Here is a 21,877-nt window from a genome sequence, read left to right on the forward strand (position 1 = left end):
TTTCTTATTGAAAATGAACTGCTGGCACTGATATCTGCAGAAACGATAATAGACTCTTAAGGTTTAAAGTTACGACAAGGGTGGGACTCGAACCCACGCGTGCAGAGCACAATGGATTAGCAGTCCATCGCCTTAACCACTCGGCCACCTTGTCACGTGAAAGATGTACCTTTCCTTCTGTCCATTCCTGCTATATTCAAATTAACAGATCTGGTAAGGCTTAATGCCAAGATCTATGTTTAAGCACGCACACTTCATCTGCACTTATATCGTGATCATTTGCTCTCTCTCATTGCTGCCTTGCTACAGACAATCTGTTACACGTCACGCAGGTAGGCAAGCAGACAGGCTTTCGCTTTTCTCTCTTTCGTTCAGTGGCCAAAGCATAGAGAACTAAAGCTGAGATCTCTGCTCCACCACCGTCTTCCGCACTGAAACGGACAAAGCTAACTTGTTCCTCGCAACATTCTCAGGCACATCCGAGAGCCAAAATGAAAACCCAATCAAAGGAAAATGATAAAGATCAGGCACCGCTGAGACTCGAACTCAGGATCTCCTGTTTACTAGACAGGCGCTTTAACCAGCTAAGCCACGGCGCCTGAATCGACAGAGAGTTTTTAGCAATGTGATCCTGTGTTCGGATTCAGCGGGTTGGAAAATGGATGGATGGATGGATGGACCTCGTATCCCTAAGAGCCAGTTAACATGCAACAAATGTCCACCTCTTTGTAATAATAAAAAAAAATTAAAGGAGAACGCACTTTCAGCAAGAGCAGCTCCACGATCAGATGCTTTTGGAAAGACGGAAGTTTGCCTTAAGATGTTTGAATTCAATGTTCAAAGGAAGCGATCGACGAAGAGACAACGTTCACATAATCCGTGATGAGGACGACCAGGATGTCATCTGAAAAACACAAAAGAATCACGTAACTTAGAAAAGCAGTCTTCATCTTCAAAGGCACCTTAAAGTCATTTTTCATCGGGGTTATCCATTTTCTTTAGTCGACTGCCCTTAAAGACTTAAAAATAAATAAATAAATAAACAAATAAATACGTATAATCTATTAGTTTATGCGGGCAGGTGTGCAGCATGGTTTGAACGCAGTCTAATTTCAAGTTCACTTTACCACCGATTCAGCTGTGCGTGTACTGTAGAAAAGAAACTGAAGGACGCAGAGTGAAGAAGGCACCGCTGAGATTTGAACTCAAGATCTCCTGTGTACAAGACAGGCACTTTAACCAGCTAAGCCACGGCGCCTCACTAGAAAACCTTAATTGCCAAATTTCTATTTCACTCTGTAAAACAGAATGCTTAGGGCAGAATACTTCGATTGTGAGCTATGGACAAAGAAACTGCAGGTGAGCATCAGGTGTTGCTCGGATTGAGAAACTCCCATAAGAGGCAATCTTTGCGTTCAGAGGCAGGTGGGATCATTTGCGGCAAGCAGCGTCGGAATAGTTTCTTCTTGAAACTGAACTGCTGGCACTGATAGCTGCAGAAACGATAATAGACTCTTAACATCAGAATTACCAGAGTCTACGAAAAAACTCGTAGATCCGGCCCACCTTAAAACCGTTCTCACCTCTCTTTTGTCTTCTAAATGTGCCGATTAAGAGGAGCAGCAAGTATCCGGCTATTCCATCCCCCACCGTCGCAGAACGTTCACTAAGTTTTCCCAGCTCAGGCCTTGTTTGATTATCTGGGAGTGACTGAACTGCTAGAGTTTTAGAATGGAAATAATAGATCGTTATTTTAAATACATGCATTTCATATGTGTTCCGTTTCTACAGTAATCTGTGTAAACACATTGCTAAAACAGAAACTTTTTCATATTTTAGTAATAAATGTTACAAAATGTAGGCAGAAACTATAGAATGTGTGAAGCCTGAAGTCCAAACATCAAATATACACTTTCACAAAAGGTTCAAGGATGTTACAATACTTTCCGTGGCTTAATGCTAAAATTTGCTCATTTGAAGCACAGCAATTTTGCTGTTCTACAGAGACGTGAGTTCGATTCTCAGCTTTGGAGAACGTGTTTTTTTTTCCTCAAATGGACATAAAATTTATAAATTGGTATGCACTGTAAATCGTTAAGTTTAAAATGTCGATCGCGGTTATTTCTGTTGATTAATTCATGCTTTTTACTTAGAGTCAGAACAGGAGCTTGTTCAGCTCATTCAGCTTCTGATCTGACTCAAACAGCGCCAGTATAACTTCACACCCAACCTGACGCTGTTCGTTTTCAAATAATATTGCATTACTTCGACAATGTTTTCTGATTGGTACTATTCGTGTCATAAAATGATTTCTTGAAAACGTCACATATATTTGTCTCTTTCTTTTTTAAAAATATGCGTTGTAGCATGCAGCAACTGGCCACCTGCATGTTCTTGCGCACACTGAATAAGACAGCGCTATATGCAATCATCAGATTCAAATGTTAACAGTTAGATAGCACGGAATGGAAATCAGCAGTTCTTAGCATTCCACCACGCAAGCTGTCTTATCAACCGCCTACTGCAACTTGCTTTCTTTTTTCTTCGGTTATAGTCTTGAATAAAAGTGCACTTCTTTTCTTATGGTTTACATCAACATATTCCTGTGTTTGAGCTACTGTACATGAGCATGCTCAAAAAATACACATGTAATGCCACGAAAAGTGCATGCAGACACTTCAGTTTGCAAGCATTGGTACGACAATGCAGTCACAAGTACACTACAGAACTATAGCGCGTCTTTATTTGAAAACAGCATCAGATGGGGAGTGTCTGATGATTGCATATAGCGCTGAAGTTACTACTCTTTACTATGCTTTCCTCTACATGTCCTGGAGTACAAAAGAAACAGCATACAGCAACATGTGGGGACTGGCAAAATTGGGAAAAAAAACACGTGGTCGTATGTATTGTGATAAAATGCAGAGCTATAGCGCGTCTTTATGTGAAAACAGCAGTGTCAGATGGGGGGAGGTAGGTGGTAGGGAAGGATCCTGAATGCGACAGAGAATGAAAAGTGAATTAAAAAAAAAAACCAAAGCTAACCTTTGCAAATATCATAAGTTACACCGGCTGTTACAGACTGAAATCAAATGTATCTTTTTATTCTAAAACAGTAAAAATAAGAACACTTCACTTCTCAAAAGGGAGGCATCCAGGATCAAACTCGTGACCTCCTGATTGTCCGTCAGCAACTGATACTGTTGCGCCACAGTGGCAGTCGTGGTACATGCGTGTCAATGTCGCATACTAAGGCAGCTTTTTTTTTGTACCTTTTGTGAAAGTGTTTCTTTGATATTTGGACTTCAGGCTTCATACATTATATAGTTTATGCCTACATTTTGTCATTTGTTACTAGAATATAAAACATTTTCTGTTTTAAAAATGTGTTTACACAGATTACTGTAGAAACGCAACACACATGCAATGCGTGTGTTCCAAATAACAATTTATTATTTCCACTCTAAAACTTCACTTCACTCCCAGATAATCAATCAAGACACCAGGGGGAGAAGTTCCTGTACGTTCTAAGTCGGTGGGGGGGATGGAAGAGCCGGCTGCTTGCAGCATTTCTTTATCAGTACATTTAGATGACAAAAGATGCTGGCGGAGAGGTGAGAACAGTTTTAAGAAGCAATTTAAGGTGTGCCAGATCTACGAGTTTTTTCGTAGGCTCTGGTAATTCTAGTGTTAACAGAATAAGTCTTTGTGCCAAAAGTGTAGTGAATGCAATCACAATTTGCTTGTCCTTTTCCACTTCAAGTCCATCTGGAAGAACACCGAACACAGCTGTTAGTGGGTTAGAAGGGATTGTGACCCCAAGGCTGTCTGAAAGGCACTTAAAAATTTTTGTCCAAAATGATGTTAATTTGGTGCAGACCCAGAACATGGGACCCAGTGAGGCAGGAGCTTGGTTGCAGCGTTCGCAGGTAGGATCTTGCCCTGGAAACATTTTGGACAGTTTTAAGCGAGACAGATGAGCTCGATACATAATTTTAATGATTAACATGAATATTATAAGTAGAGAGGCACACACATTCACACGCCCACACACACACACGCACACACACACACACACACGAATGTAGACCTCTGTAGTTAGTTGAACCCTCATGTTTGAGAAGTGCTTTGGTCTGCGATGCTATTGTTCTGTCATTTTGACTATATGTCATAAATGCAGCAAATAGATTTTAGATAACCATTGTGGTCTATGTGTATGCTCAGTGTAAAAGCGCTAAGGCTTTATTCTAACATGGCATGTTTTCATTTGCATTTACATAGTAATGTTAACCTACTTTAGTTATTCATTTAGTTCTGCAGTCAGAAGCTGGATGCTGTTTCATGGTTCTGTTTTCAGTACCAAATTCTCCATGTCCTTTGGCTCCTTGATATTAATTCTCTTAACAGGAGTTCTTGTCACCTCTTTTCAAATTCATATTTTGCAATTTAAATTTTAACAAATGTAGCTAGCAATTCTTTAAACCTTATAACTTTCCAAGATATACAAAATGGAGAACTGATTCAAAAAATATAATCAGAGGAGCAGTCAACAAAGTAAGATATCTGAGTAACAAATGAACAAATTTAAATAAATAAATGCTCAACTTTTTTTGATATGACTACACAAGTGTTGAACCACCATGTCACAAGTGAGGTGTCTCTTCTTCTTGCCCACCTCTGCATAGTAACACCAGTGCCTTCTTTCTCAGTTTCTCTCTCTATCTTGTCAACTTTCTCTTATTTCTGTCACTTGAGTCCACTGACCTTCCAACTCCAAGCCTAGTGAGTTTATGGAAATCTTGTCCTGGTGTCTCCTTCAGTGAAGTCACAGAATTAATTCTCCTGTAAGGGCCAGTTAAAATACTGCAGTAAGAATTTCACACTAGAGCTCCTTCTGCTGGCCCCTGATGTTCCTTTAGAGGCCCGCTGTTTAAGGCAGCCATCTTGCTGTCTCACCAGCCAATGGGATACCTTTTTTGTTGCTCTTTCAGCCTGTAGCTGAGACCTACTTTGTATTGGGTGTAACCTTCCCCTGCCCTCCATGATCTGACTCACTCTTTATTATCCTGCTAAAGTATTCTCAGCATATAGGTAAAGAAGAAAGACTTTTACAATTTTATATGGTCCTTATTTTATTTTGTGTATAGAGTACAGTGAAATTCTTACTTATATGTGATAATTATTCCCGAGGGAAATGTGTTTGAAGCAAGAATTATGAAACATAAACATTGTTATACAGCTATAAGAAAATAAGCCAAGAGACTGTCCTCATCCTCATAATAAAAAGGATGTTAATATAAATACACTGAATTGAACAAATTAATAACTTCCCTCCTGAAACACCCTTAGCTGCCAGTATTCTCAACTGTACACTATCACTGCCAGTTTCTGCTTTCCTCTGTATGCCTGTGATTCCTCTGTTAAGGGAACCAGCCATTACAAGAGGTTATGGAAGAAAGCATGTGAGATAATATACTGTATATGGATATATTTTCATTTACAATGTAAAATATATTTAGTTAAAAAAATATATGGACTGGGTAATGTGTTAGAAATGAAAGGATGGCACATCATTTCATGGAAATGAAAATTATCAACCTACAGAGGGCTGAAATCAAAGACACCCTGAAAATCAAAGTGAAAAAATGATGCGGAAGGCAGGCGAGTCCATTTTGTCGAAATTTCATTGCAGCAACTTCAAATTGTATTCAGTAGTTTGTATGGCCCCCACGTGCTTGTATGCATGCCTGACAACATTGGGGGAGGCATACTCCTAATAAGACGACGGATGGTGTCCTGGGGGATCTCCTCCCAGATCTGGACAAGGACATCACCAAGCTCCTCGACAGTCTGAGGTGCAACCTGGATAGACTGAAACATAATGTCCCATAGTTGTTCTATTGGATTGAGGTCAGGTTAGTGAGCGTGAGGTGGCAGTCAATGGTATCAGTTCCTTCATCCTCCAGGAACTGCCTGCATACTCTCGCAAACACTTGAGGCCGGGCATTGTGGTGCACCAGGAGGAACCCAGGACCCACCTCACCAGCACAGGGTCTGACAATGGGTACAAGGATTTTATCCCGATACCTAATGGGAATCAAGATGCCGTTGTCTAGGGTCTCTGCATCGCTCCATGGTTATGCCTCCCCAGATATACCATTACTGACCCACCACCAAACCGGTCATGCTGAACGATGTTAGCATCCTCCATGGTTATGCCTCCCCAGATATACCATCACTGACCCACCACCAAACCGGTCATGCTGAACGATGTTACAGGCAGCAAAACGTTCTCCACGGCTTCTCCAGACCCTTTCACGTCTGTCATATGTGCTCAGGGTGAACCTGCTCTCATATATATTTTCTTTAAATAATATAATTACCAATATGAACCCAGAACACCAGATCCAGAAGTAACAGTGCTAGTAATGGCAAAATCCTGCTCCACTTTATTTGTTTTAAGGCTGTTTCCTCTCACCAGCCATCCACCCATTATCAACAGACCTCCCCCCAAATGCACACCTGTTTCCTCTCACCAGCCATCCACCCATTATCAACAGACCTCCCCCCAAATGCACCCCCCCAGAACACACACACATTTTCACTTAAACTACAGACAGTCACATGACAACCTCTGTGTGTGTTTGTGCAAACAGGCACCACAGTTTCAAGCTCTCGTAAACACACACACAGACACAACACAGATGCTGAAGTGTGGCAGCAGGCAACTGCAAAGGCAATCAGGCACCAAGAAAGTACAAAACAATCTGGTTATGCATTTATGACTATTGAAAACACATCTTAACAATAACTACACTGTCAACTAAATAGAATGACATTTTTCCTTGGTTGTAACATTAATTTTTAAACACCCAAATTCATTCAGTGTACTTTTTAATATCAAAGTCTTTATTGTCATCTCAACCATATACAAGTATACAGACAGACAAAATTGCGAAGCTCAGGATCCACAGTGTAACAACATGATGTGCAAATAATAAATTAAAAATAGAATTAAAATTAAAATTTAAAATTAAAACACAAACAAGACAAGACATTGTGCAAAGACGAGACAAAGAAGTAGCAGCAATATTGACATTTAGTTAGCAATATGAACATTGATGTATGTGAATTTCCCCTTGGGATTAATAAAGTATCTATCTATCTATCTATCTATCTATCTATCTATCTATCTATCTATCTATCTATCTATCTATCTATCTATCTATCTATCTATCTATCTATCTATCTATGGTATTTGCAATCTAGATACATAAATATAGTCAATAGATATGTAATATAATAAATAAATAATAGATATAGATAATACAGAAATTATCAGCGTATGATAATACTTGTTTAAGACATGTGTAAACAATGACAGGTCAGAATGTTTCACAGCAGAAGGATATCAAGAGTGTCAAAATCCTTAAAGGTCAGTATGAGATGTTCAGTTCTTTTCTACATGCACACTCGTCTTTACAGGAAAGTGGCTCACATGTATAAAAGTTCTGTTTTTAGAGGTGGTTGAGGCAGAGTGGAAGATCCCAGGGGGCAGCCTGGTGTTAAGGAGTCTAACAGCTTGGGGGTAAAAACTCTCCTGCAGCCTGGCAGATCTGGCTCTGATGCTGCAGTATCTTCTCTTGGATGGCAGAAGTGTGAAAAGTCCATGTGAGGGGTGTAAGGGGTCCTGCAGAATGCTGCAGGCCTTGCGGACACTACGTTTGTAAAATATGTCCTGTTGTGAAGGGAGAGGCACCCCAATAATGTTCTCTGCTGTCTTCATTTCTATTATAATCATAAGTACTATCACCCATTAATGTACTATAGAAAAGGTTCTATTTCTGTTTAATGTTGAAATCTCTCATCTTCTGAGTCTATATTGTCACCGGACTCAGTTTTCCTGGTATGCTACTGTTTATATTTCTTATTTTCTTTGACTAGTCATTCCATAAAATAACACACCATTTGCTCTCAAATGGTCACATTTTCCATTTTTATTGGCTTTTCTATGACTTTATTTCACTTTTTCACGAATTTATTAACATAAATACCAAAACTAGTCAACATGTAAAATGACAATCAACCTTAACTGGGAAACAGCAATTCTGAGCATCCAGCCGTATGCCCCATTTTACCAAGGTCAGATTTTTTTTTAGCAATAACCATTGCTTAGAGAATCACTTTCAAATATTTATTTTACTTACTTACTATATGATTCAAGGTCTGGCAGTCAACAACCCCACCCAAGGCTGTTCGCAGGATTAAGTAGGGAAAGAGGGAAATTTTAGCAAAAAGGCTTTCCCAGAACTTACAGTACAGTTATAAATCAAGGGTTTATTGCTATATAGACACTCACCCATGTGCCTTACGCCTTGCTATGGCCCTGTTGCAACTCTTAAAATGCTAGTCTTTTGTCTTTGACTTTGTAACACAAGCTTTCATAGGCATCTTTTACATACCTCAAACAGACACTTAAGAGTTTTAACACTTCTTCCGTATTATTTGTCATTAGGCAATAAATAAAAATAAGTGAAAGTGAGCTAGAAACAATTATGAGATAATACATATATGGGCCTTATAAAATTTAAGGTAAGACTGTGTCAGGAAATTAATCATTTTTCCTGTAGTCATTTGAAAACAATTCCAGTGACTCTTTAAATCTGTTAAGTTTTCCCACAACATCATTGACTGTTTTGTCCTTTCCTTGCAAACCAAGATTAGGTCCATTTAAATGTTGAAAGTTTTTTTAAACATTTCATTGAATTTATTAAAATCCATAAAAGCAAGTCAAATTCTACAGAACTAGGTTGAAATCAAATCAACCCCCACCCATGAGAAAGAGATCTAGGCCAACAGAGTAAAACATTAATAGCAGAATAAACAAACAAACAAACAAACAAATAAATAAATAAATGTATGAATGAAAGAATAAATAAATAAATAAAACGAATAGAATGAAAAAAGGGGAAGATAATCCACTTCCTCAATTTAAATGCTTATTCTAAAATGGTATTAAATAGATCCTGCCAGGTTTTAAATAAATTTGCACAGATCCTCTAAGTGAGAATTTGATTTTTTCCAATTTCAAATAATATAAAACATCAGTTACCTAGTGAGTTAAAAGAGGCGAGTTAGGATTCTTCCAGTTGAGCAGGATAAGTCTACACGCTGTGATGAATTAGAAGACTCCAACACAACAAAAAAGACTTTGGGACCATCCCGGTATAATGTCCAAAGGACAATAATGAAAAAAAGTCCAGAAATCGTGATCAAAATACTGTATAGTAATTGACCATTTACATATGCAAGAATAGGGTTTTTATACAGAAAAATATGGTGGACGGGAAGTGAGTTGGCAGGAGATGACGTGATGGCTGTCAGACGGAAGTGGCATCATCTTTGGAGGCCGGAAGTGATGTGGAGTCAGAAGTGATGTCGTGAGGGTGGGACCGGAAGTGATGTCGTGACGAGGGTGCTGGAAGTGACGTTGTCTTTGGGAGTAAGAGGAGGACGTGACAATCGGTCGCCATCTTGGGGACCCGGAAGTTTTGAAGGTATTTTATATTTCTTCTTATTGTCTGAAGAGAGAGAGAGAGGTGTTACTACCATGGATCGACCCCTTGTCTCGCGATATTCCACTTACCTCCGGGCTTGTTGACTGTCTCCTAAGAGCGTGTGTGTGACAGTGAAGTAAAGGCAATCCCAGTTTGCTTGTCCTTCTCCACTTTAAGCCCATCTGGGAGTCCACCAAACACAGCTGTTAATGGATTAGGAGGGATTGTGACACCAAGGCTGTCTGAAAGGCATTTAAAGATTTTGGTCCAAAGTGATGTTAATTTGGTGCAGGCCCAAAACATGTGGCCCAGTGAGGCTGGAACTTGATTGCAACGTTTGCAGGTTGGGTATCGCCCTGGAAACATTTTGGACAATTTCAAACGAGACAGATGAGCTCGATATATACAATAATTTTAAGTTGCTACCTTCCACTCCTTTTCTGAGATGTTGATTGAGAGCTCCTTTTCCCAATGTACTCGTGGATCTTTGAAAGGAAGGACTGTAAAATGTTTTTATATATTACAGAAATGCTGTCTGAGTCCTTAAGACTGATCAATATTTTTCTGGAATAGAAGTAGGAGGGATGTGAGGAAAATTGGGCAGGTTTTGTTTAGCAAAGTTTCTAATTTGAAGGTTGTGAAAGAAATGTGCTAAATTTAGAATGTAATTGTCCGCAGGATGCGAAGGTCATGTGTTTCAAATAATGACATATTATTTATCCTATACAATATGGGATAGCAGGCTGCTTGTGCTGATCAACACATTTGCAAAACAAAAGACGCTAATGGAGAGGTGTGAAGGAATTTAAGGTGGCCCGGGATTATAAGTTTTTTCGTAGGCTTCAGGGATTCTAGTGTTAAGTGCATTGCCCTTACTTAGCCACCTAACATCATTATTCACAAGTAAATGATTGTGCTCGGCTGACATATCAGATAGGAATTTGCAAAACAAGTGTTGTTGTAAGCTCGAAGTTGCTCTGATGAAATTAATCATCAACATAATACTTTCCATTGTGTTTTTTTAACTCATCTCTGAGTTTTGCACACAAAATGCTTTAATGTATCAGGCAATGTAGAAATTTCATTTGTGGTGCAAGATCAGCCATGCGGACTGATGGACCCTGGATCCTTCTTCTCATGGAAGGGGTGCCATCTGTTAATAGCAGATTTGCTTGTTGCAAATCTAGTTTTCATTAAAAAAATTTCTGAAAAATGATTTCCCCTGTTGTCTGTCCCTCCAGTGGAATTAGACTGAGCAAGTTCTTGCGGAAGCTCTCCTCATCGAAAAATCTCACGTACAGACATAGTTCTGCAATGATCTCATTGTGATCAATGTGTGTCATCATTTCTAAATTTGTTTTCATTAAGTGTCCTCTGTTTCATTACATGCATAGCTATGGTAAATTTAAGAGTATTCCGTTCTTTGTGTTCTTTTCAGACTGCTTAGGCCAATATCTGGACTTCCTCTTGACTTGGTCTTGAAGTGAGACAGAGGATTTAACAGTACAAAAAGAAGTTTATCAAGCTGTTTCCTTGCATGTGTTTATGAGATTTGTACATGTTCTCTCTACTCTTCTCTGTCTGCACAGCAGCTCATTTTTCATCATGACCTGGCAGGCTGGCCCTCTCATAATACCACAGGAATGTGACATCACCAGTGCTCATCATCTGGCACTATCTCTGTATAGTTGCAACTTTCTCTTTTTTCTGATAGCTTTGCCTTTTACCCACAATAACCTACAGCTAAATTATGAACTGAAATGAACAGTTTGACCACTAGGAGGCAATTGAAAACCAAGCTAGTTATATGTGAACTTCAGAAACAGGTCTTAAGGTCACTTATAACATCTCTAACCTGCTTAGTACAATTTAGAGTGATGAAGGATGTGGCCTATCTGAGCAGCATCATGTACTCTGCCACTCACAGTATACCCAAATATGTGGACATATCTTGCAATATAATTTAAATATATAAATATATTTACAAAATATATTTTATGATTATAATTGAAATACAACATTTTCAGTAACAAGTATATTTGAACATGCATTGCATATAAAATTGAAATGTACTGCATATTTGATTCTATATATATGATGGATCATTAAGGCCGTAAGGAAACAATGTGCTTGAAACTGCCTGCCTCTTTAATTAGTACATTCTAACATTTGACCCAGCACATTCAAATTAGAAAATGAGATTACATGTGACATTTTCGTTCTCTGATAACGGTGTACATATAAGAAGTCTTATTTCTTCTCACCAGGTATAACCCATGATTGTTAATGATTATCTGTTTTGGGACTTTATAGAATGCTTAATATCAGAGTTGCGTTTCTGGACCATACCAATTATCTATACTCTGATTGATCTTTTTAAAAAATTCTTCATAGTCATTGATTAAAGGAAATGCTCTGATGGATTTCTTCATTCTGCCATGCTACATTAACAAGAGCATGTGGAATTCCACCTAGAGGTATAAACATAGGACATCCATGTATGAATTTCATATATATTGATAGGTCAAGACAAGACGAAGAAAGCCCATTTCTACCAAAAAAACTGAAAAAAAGTATCTTGTAATTATGTCTTAGTATCTCATAATTATGAGTGAGTATCTCTAATTTCGAATAAGTATGTCATAATTATGACTTATTGTCTCATAATTTTGAATTAGTATCTCAAAATTAGACGTATTACTCAAGCTTTCGTTGGACAAAATGGTGCCACATGATTTGAACAGTATTAGAGCTGAGCTTCTTTGCTGTAATAACACCACTAGCACTAGTCTAATTGAAAATACATATAAAATATGTATTGATGCATAAATATTTAAGGACCGGCAAAGTGAGTTTACTAAAGGCTGTGTAACAGAGAGTACGTATGGTATGTGGATGCTTCAGCTTGATGAATAACAGTTCATAAAAGGTATTTAATATTTTAAAATATATTTTAACGTCAGGAAGGAACTAATTGGTATTGTACACTAAAGTGACTGAAGAAACATTGTGCATATTATTAAAGGTTTTATTAATTTATTGACTTTTTGTATTGTAGTTTTGCACTTAAAATCAGCATATTTTACAACTACCACTAAAATGTTTATTATTACTCCATTTTTAACATATTAAGAGGAGGAATGACCTTATCACTTTCTTGAGATCAAGAAATGTCCATGAAGCTTGAATTACACAAAATAGCTCTTTTTTAAAACATTATCGTGTCAGTCCTCTTTGGTTTACATACATGATTTTTATGTACAGTAATCCATTAACATATCAGAGTAATGCCCAAGTGAATCAAGATCACTTTGCAAGAAATGATCTCACAACAAAGAATAAAAAGTTGGCAATAGAGAAAGTCACAAATCAAATTCAGTTGATCTTTTGAAGAGCAGTTCTGCGGGCAATGCATGTTTATACTCCCCTAGCCCATTAAACAGTATTCCACTTAAAGAACTGCCCACCAGCTTGTATGTGATTTGTGCTGAGAGTTTCATTGATGATTTCGCTGCCTGTACAGAGGGTACATCACTTCAAGTTCAAAGTTTATTGTCATATGCACAGTAAGGAAACACATTTCCCTGTACAATGAAATTCTTTCTTTGCTGTCCACACCAAATGACAAAACCAACGTATAAAGATAAACATAAATAATAAGTAGCAGATAGATAATAAGTAACAGAGGCCGCATAAAGTATAAAAGCAGAATAGAATGTAAAACCTATCCCGGCCACAGACAGACATGACAACGCATTGTCCACAACACACACGTTTATTCATATAAATATTTACAAATAACTATTATTTACAGTGCACAGTCCTTGGTTCTTTTGGCCGCCTCCACTCTTGTCTCGCCAGCTCCGTCCTTCTTCCACCTGACTCCAGCTCCTTGATTGGAATGAGGAGGCCCCTTTAATCCCGCCCCGGATGTGCCCCTGGTGCCTGGGGATGAACTTCCGGCAGCACTCCCCAGTGTGGCGGAAGTGCTGCCCTTGCACCCCTATGCACTCTGAGCATAAACCATCCCTGGTCTGTCAGCACTTTCTGGTGTCCCGGAAGTGCTGTCCCCCAGGCATCAAGGACAAGCCGGGTACCCAGGGAAAAGAAGTGTCGCTCTCCCGGTTCCTCCTTCCTCCAGGCATCCCAGCGGGGCACAGGTGTAATGTGCAGTTAGGTGTGTGATGAACAAGTCAAATACAGTTACAGTTGTGTGAGGTACATAGAATGGAGGTGAACCATGGTGATAAACTCCAGTCAGTTATTTAGGAGTCTAATGGCCTTGGGAAAGAAAGAGTTCTTTAGCCTGGAAGTCCTGCATTTCATGCTTCTATACATCCTGCCTGAGTGTAGAAGTGTGAACAGTTCATGTTGGGGCTGGGTGGGGTCCTGGAGGATCGAGGCAGTTCTCCTCCAGACTCTGCAGTTGTATATGCTCTGCAGAGAGGGCAGTGGGGTCCTGGTGATCTTCTCAGCAGTCTTTACCACTCTCTGCAGGCGTTTGCAGTCTATATCAGTAGTGTTGCTGCACCACACGGTGATGCAGCTGGTCAAGATGCTCTCAACAATGCAGCCATAAAAGTTGCTGAAGATTTTAGTTGACATACCAAACTTCCTCACCCTCCTCAGAATGTACAGCCACTGTTGAGCCCTCTTGACCAGCTGTGTGGTATTAAGTGTTCAAGTGAGGTAGTATTTAATGCTGCTTACCCTCTCCACTTCAAGCCCTCAGATGAGCAGTGGTCGGTGTGGCCTCCTCTCCTTCCTCATGTCCACTATCACCTCCTTCGTCTTGTCTGTGTTGAGGGTGAGGTTGATGTCCTCACACCACGACACCAGACTGTCCACCTCCCTCCTGTAAGCCACCTCATCCCGACCAGTGATGCGTCCTATCAGTGCGGTGTCGTCTGTGAACTTTAGGATGATGTTATCTTTGTGGGAGAAGACACAGTCATTGGTGAACAGGGTGTAGAGGATGGGGCTGAGGACGCACTCCTGTGGGGTGCCTGTGTTTGTGATAATGGTGGCTGAAATCCTGTTACCAATCCTGACAAACTGGGGCCTGCCAGTCAGAAAGTCTAGGAGCCAGTCACAGAGGGTGGGGTGCACGCCAAGTGCAGACAGTTTATGAGTGAGTTTATGGGGGATAACCGTGTTAAAGGCAGAGCTGTAGTCAACAAAGAACATTCTGATATAGGAGTCTTTGTTCTCCAGATGGGAGAAGGAATAATGTGGTGCGGCTGCGATGGCATCTGAGGTGGACCTGTTGGGCCGGTAGGCATACCGCAGGGTGCCTGGAGTGTCCGGTATTTTGCTCTGAATGTGGGCCAGCACCACTCTCTCAAAACATTTCATGATGATTGGAGTGAGTGCTACTGGCCTGTAGTCATTCAGGCAGGTGGGTGTGCTTTTTTTAGCAAGGGGGACGATGATTGTAGTCTTAAAGCAGGATGGAACAATGTTCTGACTAAGGGAAAGGTTGAAGATGGAACAGAGAACATCAGCCAGCTTGTTGGCACATGCTCTGAGAGCCCGCCCAGGGATGTTGTCTGGTCCAGCTGCCTTACAGGGGTTGATCTTCCTTAGTGCTTTGTGTACCTGACCTGAAGAGACCATTGGGGGAGGGGAGGGGGTTGAACGGTCCAGGTGTGTGTGTGTCTCCACTCTGTGCTGTTGCTGGATGTCTCAAAGCGGGTAAAGAAAGTGTTGAGATCATCCAGCAGACTGTCTATGGAGATGATTGTGTTGGTGGTGGTCCTGTAGTCTGTGATGTGCTGTAGGCCCTGCCACATACCCTCCAGCTTCTACCTGTACTGCCTCTTGGCTGCTGTGATGGCGTTTCTTAGTCCGTGCTTCACAGCTTTGCACTCCATCTCAGTGCCTAATCTAAATGCAAAAGAGCGGGCACGCAGTATGTGGCATACCTGACTGTTTATCTAGGGCTTCTGGTTGGGGAACTTCCTGGCTGGTATTGTGGGCACGATGTTGTCAATACTGGTGCTAATGTACCCAGTCACATACTCAGCATAGTCCTGTATGCTGATAGAAGAGTCATCTAGAGTGGCTGCAACCCTATACACATCTCAGTCTGTCTGAGCAAAACAGTCCTGCAGGGGTCCAAAGTTTAACTTGCTTAATGATAGGGTTTGTTTGTTTCAGCCTTTGAAGGTGAAAACAGCATATATCTGTAGGGTTCTGTTTGAATAACAGTAATACTGTAACAATTTACATTGGAAACTTCTTTGAGATGGATGGGCACATTTTGGAAGACACAGATGGTCTTTCACCAGACAACAGTGCACGTATGAGAAAAAGATGAAAACCATTGCAACTCCATTTGGGCCAGTCCTTAAAGATATTTTTGTGATGATAAATCTTACAAAGGCGAAAAATCCAAAATCCAGCTTGTTCTACTAAAAAATGAGATGGGCCATGATGAAGGAGGAGCTTTAAGAGATTGTTTTTCTGAATTTTGGCAGGACTTTCATGAACAGTGCACTATGGGAAATAGTTTTAAAGTGTCATTCTCTCGATATGACTTTGGAAAGCAGCAAAGGGAAAGTATGGACAAGATAAGTCTATTTGGCTGGCTGTTTAGATTGTTCCAGTTTTGGATTTGTTAAGAGTGATCTCACCCAAAACTGAATCTGTGATCCAGGAAATGGGCCTGACAGAAAATGGCAGTGCTGATTAGGAAGAATTACTTGAAATACTTCAGCAAAACATTTGGAAGAATTCCTCAAAGAAATGACTCATAAACCACTCATTCAAAAACCAGCACATACAGTATAACTGAACAGTGGACAAACATACTCATATCTGTAAGCAGCCAGTTGAAGACCTTGTAGCTATATATAAAAATAAGCAGCCAAATGGAAAGAAAGTTATAAAATCTGTGGAGATTCCAGCCAACATGAATGCCCAAGAGAAGAGCACTGGGAGATATTTAACAACATACTATTAAGCAGTTGTCACTTTTCCTTAGATTTTCCACTGGACCTGACTTGCTTTTTGAAACAGCATCACCATTGGCTTTGCATAAATAGAGGGCTTCCAGAGAAGGCCAATTGCACATACATATGGTGGTATTTTAAAGTTGATGACAGTTTATAAAGTTTATGACAGCTCCCTTGATTTTTGAAAGTAATGTGTGGATAACAGACATTGTTTAATGTCTAAAATTAATTGTGCATCCTTAACAATAAACTGAATATGCTTTCCTTCAGCTACTATCAGGATAATGTAGCTGGTGAAGAAACGTTTTTTTCTGGTTTGTTCTTAGAATTTAATATTAATATCAATTCAATTCAATTCTTTATTGTCATGTGTACAAGTACCATGTACAATGAAATGCTTGCTTGCATGTGCCCCCATAGACAGTGAACATAGACAAAAAAAACACACACACAATAAATAAATGAATATAAATAAGTAAATAAATAAAACCAGAATCCTAGGAATAAATAGAGACAGTGGCAGAAGTATATGTGCAGGTAGAAGTGGAGGTGTGACACAAGGTTACTGATTCTTCATGAGTCTGATTGCAGTTGGGTAGAAACTGTTCCTGAACCTGAAAGTGCGTGTCCAAATGGACTTTAATCGCTTCCCAGATGGGAGGTGGGTGAAAAGTGACAGTGCAGGGTGGCAGGGGTCCCACCTGATATGGTTCACTTTCCTGAGACAGCATGTAGTGTGGATGTCATGGATCGCAGGGAGTTCTGTGCCTATGATCTGCTGTGCTGTATTGACCACACGCTTCAGAGCTCTGCAGTCCTGAACTGAGCAGTTGCCGTACCAGGATGTGATGCATCCTGCCAGGATGGATTCCACAGTACACCTGTAGAATCTGTACAGGGTTGTGGGGGACATCCGGGCCTTACTCATTCTCCTGAGGAAGTAGAGGTGTTGTTGGGCTTTCTTGACTACTACCGCAGTGTGAATTGATCATTTAAGGTCATCAGTGAGGGTGACTCCATGGAACCTAAAGCTGCTGACATGCTCCATCCACAGCCTCACCTCAGATGTAGACGGGGCAGTGCTCTGTTGCGTGTTTGCAGAAATCCACAATCATCTCCTTAGTTTTGCTAATGTTGATGGTGAGATTGTTGACACCATTCTGCCAGGAGTCTGACCTCCTCCCTATAGGCCGTCTCATCGTCTTCGCTGATCAGACCTATTACAGTGTTATTGTCAGCAAACTTGAAGATGAAGTTAGAGCTGCACTTAGCTACGTAGTCATGGGTGTAGAGAGAGTAAAGCAGGGGGCTCAGCACACTGCCCTGCAGAGTACCAGTGTTGATGGTGATGATGGAGGAGGTTTTTCCATCAATATGCACTTGCTGAGGTCTGCCGGTGAGGAAGTCCAGTACCCAGTTGCACAGTGAAGAGCTAAGCCCCAGATCCAGGAGTTTAGCGATGAGCTGGGATGGAATGATGGTGTTAAATGCAGAGCTGTCATCCACAATCAGCAGCCTGGCATAACAGTTCTTGTTCTCCAGATGAGACAGGGTGGTGTGAAGTGTTATGGAGATGGCATCCTCAGTAGACCTGTTTCAATGGTAGGCAAACTAGAGGGGGTCAAGACTGTCCGGGATGATGTCCTTGATGTGTTCTAGCACCAGCCACCAGCCAGTGATCATTAGGGCAGTCTACTTTATTTTTCTTTGGGACAGGGATGATGGCTGTGTGCTTGAAGCAGGTGGGGACAGATGAAACCCTCAGAGATATGTTAAAAATAGCTGTAAAGACAGCAGCTAGCTGGTTGCAACATGTTTTTAAAATGCGACCTGAGACGACATCTGGGCCAGGTGCTTTGCAGATGCTGAGTCGGGAAAAAGTCTTTCTCATGTCATCCTCGGAGAGCCTCAGGCTGGAGTCTTGCGACGCTGCGGAGGGTCGCACAGGCCTGTCCATGTTAGCGAGCTCGAAGTGAGCAAAAAACACGTTCAACTCATCCAAGAGTGAAGCGGTGGTAGCTGTGGCCGCATGTGTCTGGGTTTGTAGTCTGTGATCAGCTGAATACCCTGCCACATCTGATGAGCGTCTGCGGTGCTATTAAACTGAGAGTCCAGTTTGGGGGCGTACTGGCGCTTTCCATATTTAATGGTCTTTTTGGAGATTATACCTGCTCTTTTTGTATGCCTCTGTATATCCGGAGTGAAATGCACTGCTGCGCTCACAGATCTGCCAGTGTACTTCAGCACACATCCAGGGCTTCTGGTTGGGAAATACGTGTACAGACTTTGTGGGTACGCAGTTATCCACACATTTCCTGATGAAGCCTGTGACAACTGCGGCATACTTGTCCAGATTCTCAGAGGACTCTTTGAAAACATCCCAATCCACAAATTCAAAGCAGTCCCTAAGTTTCTCCTCCGCTTCCGGGGTCCAACAGTGCATCTCTTGCAAGACCGGCTCAGCGCATTTCAACTGCTGCTTGTAAACAGGGAGGAGCAGCACAGAGTGGTGGTCGGACTGCCCGAAGTTCGGCCACGGAAGCGAGTGGTAATCGTTTTTGTGTGCGGTGTATCAATGCAGTATTTGATTAAAGCATTTAAATAGTGCAATAAATATTGAAATAAATTAATGTAATATAAATAGTTATGATCTTAAACAATATTTTGAATGTTGCAAATGTTACCGAATTCTGTGTTACTGATGCTCTGAAAAGCAGTTAAATAGCTTCAGGGTTGGAGAAAGTTTAAAGTTAGTACAAATAGGAATAAAGTAGTGAGAAAACTAAGCTACCAGAGTTTTTGCCACTTAGTTTGGCATTACAGGAGCAACTACTGAAAAATCAAACCTTCTTATATTTAATAAAGCCTGTTATTTATACAGTATATCCATCCATCCATTTTCCAACCCACTGAATCCAAACTTAGGGTCACGGGGGTCTGCTGGAGCCAATCCCAGGGCACAAGGCAGGAACCAATCCTGGGCAGGGTGTCAACCCACCGCAGGACACACACAAATACACCAAGCACACACTAGGGCCAATTTAGAATCGCCAATCCACCTAACCTGCATGTCTTTGGACTGTGGGGGGAAACCGGAGCGCCCGGAGGAAACCCACGCAGACAAGGGGAGAACATGCAAACTCCATGCAGGGAGAACCCGGTAAGCGAACCTAGGTCTCCTAACTGCGAGGCAGCAGCGCTACCACTGCACCACCATGCCGCCCGTTATTTATATACGAGGGGGGACCCAAAAATAACTGGAAATAGTTTTAAAACGTGCTTAATTTAATTTTCTGTACAAACTACAATTAGTCTCCTTCAAAGTACTCTCCATTGGTGGAAATACACTTATCTAACCGTTTGTTCCATTGTTCGAAACATTTTTTAAATTAGTCTGAAGTAATGCCCATTAATGCTCTGGTCGTTTCTTGTTTTACCTCTTCAACGTCAGCAAAAAGCCTTCCTTTCAAGTCTTTTTTCATCCGAGGGAGCAAGAAGAAATCACACGGAGCTAAATCCGGTGAGTAGGGTAGGTGGTTCAGGGTTGTCATACCGTTTCTTGCCAAAAATTGTCGAATGCTGAGAGTAGTGTGAGATGGAGCGTTGTCATGATGAAAGAACCAATCACCCGACTCCCACAAATCAGGGCGTTTCCTTCTCACACTGTTGCGCAACCTACTTTTACAAAAAAATTCACTGAACACAAGCACAACCTTCCAGACTGATGGCACTTGGCAGACTGACTTGTGAGGAGTGTAACTAGATCGCCCTAGCGGCCCAACCACGTACTACAAGTACCAACCTAACAACAACAAAATTCCGGTTATTTTTGGGTCCCCCCTCGTATATATATTTATATATATAAAGGAGAGTTGGGATCCGAGGGACTGTGTTTGTGTGTTTGTGGAGGGACGGAGAGTTAAGGCGGGTGTTGGAGTCACGTGATCATCTCCCCTCCCATTCACCTCATTTCATTCATTTCATTTCACTCCGAGCTGAGCTCCGCAGCTGGCGCAGTCTTGCACTTCTTTTCCCTTAGTGTTTAAAATCCTTTCTCCTTTACTGATTTACTGTTTAGTAGATGCGGTACTTACTGAATAGTATTTTTTCCTTTAGTGTTTCTTAGTGTTTAGTAGACGCGGTGTGCCGGTGTTCCCGGCGGTGTTGCAGTTTAGTGTTACTTTCTACTTCGTTTTTGTACTTTAGTGTTTAATAATAAATAATAATAATTCATTACATTTATATAGCGCTTTTCTCAGTACTCAAAGAGCTAAAATAGTGAGTGATACTTAGCTGATAGCAGTGTAGAAGCAGCACAGCACAACGGAGCTGGTAGGACAGGCGGGTGTGGTAGCGTAGGTGAGCGGCGATAGCAAGCAGCAGAAAGCACAGCAGGAGGAGGAGGAAGCAGGATTTGGATGTTCCAATACACAGCCATAAACAGTAACGCTTGGTAATTTCAGGCGTGATTGCCCCAGAGCCATAAGTCATAAGCCAGGTTAGTATGAACATCAGATCAGTTCCCGGTCGTAGAGTACTGTAAGATGAAACGGGAGCAGATCAGCATAGCGAATATAATCACGGAGACAGATCATCCCGAGGTGCTAGATTGCCAGGTACAAAGAAATGTTCGTAGGTCTCGTCCCGTGATCCACAGACTCGGCTGTTCCCAGTAAAGTGGAGTCCATAAAATCTGTAAATATTAAGTCAAATCCATGCAATTCGAGTCAGCTGTATCCACAAACTATACGTACAATAAACAAAATAAAACAAGTGTAAGAAAGTGCAGAATTAAGGTGAATTTTGCGAAATGTGTTGTTAACAGGGTGGAGCGGCGACAACAAGCGTGCGCCAGCATCACCTCACCTGCTATAATAAAGCAGTTATAATAAAGAAGTTTAGTAGACTTTTACTTTATCTCATTTAGCGTTCTTCCCAGCGGTGTTGCCGTTTTTTAGTGTTAGTGTCTACTTAGTGTTTGTGTTTAGTGTTATGGAAGGAGTGATCTTACCACTGTCAGATTTTGCAATGAATGAGTTGGTAAATAATGATTATTTATCAACAGATCACATGAGCAAATTCAACCTCAAGAGGTTTTGCTAATGTGGACTCCTGACATACCTATAATGCCCATTCCACAAAATGCAAAACATATTCAAATATTACCTTCTGCAGCTACTGAACGAGTGACTCACTGGGTGTGTACCTATTATGATGGTGCTATAATTCATGTCTATGACAATTTAAACGCTGATAAAAAATTCAAGATCACCGAAGAACAGCTTCGTGTCCTTACAAACTTCCCATAGTTTATGAAGACGCACAGCAACAGTTAAATCATACAGATTCTGGTGTATTCTCAAT

General features: G+C 40.9%; 1 protein-coding gene and 3 non-coding genes across 5 annotated transcripts in view; 1 reads left to right on the forward strand and 3 right to left on the reverse strand.

Annotated features, from left to right (window-relative positions):
• The window catches only part of LOC114643594 (low affinity immunoglobulin epsilon Fc receptor-like), a 346,195-nt gene that overhangs the window by 231,977 nt on the left and 92,341 nt on the right, over nucleotides 1-21,877 (forward strand). The gene's annotated exons all lie outside the window — the stretch shown is intronic.
• trnas-gcu (transfer RNA serine (anticodon GCU)) lies at nucleotides 73-154 on the reverse strand. The gene has a single exon. It is a non-coding gene; the product is annotated as a tRNA-Ser (tRNA).
• Nucleotides 526-599, reverse strand: trnat-agu (transfer RNA threonine (anticodon AGU)). The gene has a single exon. It is a non-coding gene; the product is annotated as a tRNA-Thr (tRNA).
• trnat-ugu (transfer RNA threonine (anticodon UGU)) lies at nucleotides 1,185-1,258 on the reverse strand. Its single transcript has one exon. It is a non-coding gene; the product is annotated as a tRNA-Thr (tRNA).

The sequence above is a fragment of the Erpetoichthys calabaricus genome, chromosome 5 (assembly GCF_900747795.2).
Source record: "Erpetoichthys calabaricus chromosome 5, fErpCal1.3, whole genome shotgun sequence".
In the NCBI taxonomy this organism is placed as follows: Eukaryota; Metazoa; Chordata; class Cladistia; order Polypteriformes; family Polypteridae; genus Erpetoichthys; species Erpetoichthys calabaricus.